At 59.4% G+C, this 2500-nt stretch overlaps 1 pseudogene; it reads right to left on the reverse strand.

Moving 5' to 3' along the window:
* Positions 1–2500, reverse strand: part of LOC133156251 (28S ribosomal RNA) — an 8723-nt pseudogene that overhangs the window by 3079 nt on the left and 3144 nt on the right.

Genomic DNA, 2500 nt, shown 5'->3' on the forward strand with positions numbered 1-2500 from the left:
TCATTCCTTCCTCCGAGCCACTCAGCAGGACTAAATCATCCGCAAAGGCCAGGGCGGCAATTCGGCGGTTGCCCCAGACCAGGTGACTTCCTTCGCGTTCGAGGCTATGGATGAGAGGATCCATAGCAAGGTTGAAAAGCAGTGGGGACATTGGATCGCCTTGCTTAACACCAACCTTCATGGAGATGGGTTCGGAGTAGGCGCCTCCGCAACCCACTCTGGTCGAGCAGCCCACATACGAGTGACGGATCACCTCGATTACACGTCTGTCTACGCCCAAGCTTCCCAGCACACACAGGACATGGTCATGAGAAACCGAGTCGAAAGCCTTCGCAAAATCAATGAACACGACTGCCAGCGGCACGCCAGCCGACCTCGAATGCCCCATGATCCGGTCAAGAATCATGAGGTTCTCCTCGCAACCACTCGCGCCGGCGACGAAACCGCGCTGCCGGGGGCTAACAGGACAGGCCCGCGCCAGCCTCATCGCCATTATCCGCCCAAACAACCTCAGCACGACTGACCCGATAGTCACAGGCCTCCAGCCTGCCACATCACCCAGCTCTGTAGGGTCAGCCGATTTGGGTAACAACCGCGTCTTGCACTCCTTGAAGACCTGGGGAACGACTCCACGCACCATCCATGTCGTAAACAGCCTCGCCAGTTGCGTACCGTCCGGGTCCCAGCCAAGAAGAGCCTGCTTCTTGATCCCGTCTGGGCCCGGTGCAGAGCAATTCCTCATCTTAGCCAAGTTAGATACAACTTCCGGCCCCAGGATCGGGTGGTAGAATGGTTCGTTATTCGCGGTCAGTCCCACCTCGAAGCCCTCCAGTCCATAAAACGGCTTGACCGTTTCCCACTTACTCCTGAAGTGCCTATCCACCAACTCCAGCGGCAAATCACACCTAAGGGGCGTCAGATCATCCAAGATCCGCCGTGCCATCCCCTTTCTCGCCTCAGAATAGCCGCGCTGCTGGTGGTAGAACACTCTCCTACGTTGGACGAGCCGCCTCGCCCAACCCGTCATCCGTCGGTCTCGAGGTCTGGACCTCGCGGACTTTGTCGGCCACACTACCTTACCCCCCAGGGCTTTCATGAGATCCAAAGCAGAGGACTCGATCAGGCTAGGCTCCCGACCTGCTTTCTTGACTAAGGCAGCGGTGGCCCGATGCTCCTCATCCCCCGCCAGCAGCTCTTCCAGAACTCTATCCTCCACCAGATCTGGAAGCGACGGGGGACAGGTCCATTTCTGGGGCGTCGCCCTGACAGCCAGGGCTCGCCAACGCACACCAGACTCACCGCCTGCCGCACGACCGCACAGGGAGCCCCACTTCAACCTCACCTGCTCTCCGGACTTGCCGGTACCCAACATCCGTGCCACCATCACGTTCTTGTGCCTATGGTTCTTGTATTTCTCCATAAGCCCCACCATCCGAGCCTCCTCCTTCACGCTCCACCTCCTTTCCCTCTTAGGACCCTTACTAGCCTGGCTCCGCTCTTTACGAGCCGTGAACCACTCCGCTGCATGGGCCTGCCGCTTATGCTGAGACGCTCCAACAGCCGTCCGAAAACGGCGCCCACAGTGATCGCAAGCGACTCCCTGTTCGACATCCACCATGCGCACGCCTCGGCACTTCGAGACATGGCACCGAATTGCATGACTGTTCTCCCCTCGTCTTTCGCATTTACGACAGCCGTACACGATGGAGACACCCGCATGCCGGGAAGCGCAATGCAACCCAAACCTGCGCATACCAACCACACGCGCCCCACACAGCAGGCAGTCCATGGACTCTCGAGGCAGATGCACCAAGACCTGGTCCGGAGGCCTCGGATCCTCCTTACGCCGCTTTCTAGACGGGCCCTCTCCCGCCTCTTCCTCCACACCATCACGGAGAGCAGGCTGCAATGCTAACACGACCCCCGCCACCCCAACTCTCATACCAGCGGCGACGGAGGCCATTGATTCAGACACCACTGAGGAGTTCTCAAGAGCTTCGCCAGCCAGGGTCCACCCGCTCCCTCGGCCCGACTGACTGTGGCTCTGATCCTGTGCCTCTGTCTGTACGGACTTCCTAACCAAGGAGTTTTCGCAACCATGGCCCGTAGAAGTGACTACAAGCCGTTTGGGGACCCCAAGCAATGCCTCCGGTGGTTGGTCCCCATGGCCCCCGGAGAGGTTGATTCGCTGTCCGCACACGTGCCCAACCTCAAGCACGTCACGGGGAGGTCGCTCGAGCAGCAACAGCCCCTCTCCGAGCTGCGCCTCAGCCAATTTTGATCCCCCAGGGCGGCCATCCTGGGTCGTCCGCAAGCTATCAGACATGCTTACGGCCTCACTACCGTGAGAGCACACAGGAGAACAAAGTTCCCCGATACTATAGAGCTATACATCGAGATCCACCCCGAGCAGCCGTCTGCTAGGCCGCGCAGCCTAGCAACCAACTCGTAAGCCACCGCAGTCCAACCCACTAAGGAGAGGCCTGCCACATAGTGTCAG

Source organism: Syngnathus typhle, linkage group LG6 (assembly GCF_033458585.1).
Source record: "Syngnathus typhle isolate RoL2023-S1 ecotype Sweden linkage group LG6, RoL_Styp_1.0, whole genome shotgun sequence".
Classification (NCBI taxonomy): Eukaryota; Metazoa; Chordata; class Actinopteri; order Syngnathiformes; family Syngnathidae; genus Syngnathus; species Syngnathus typhle.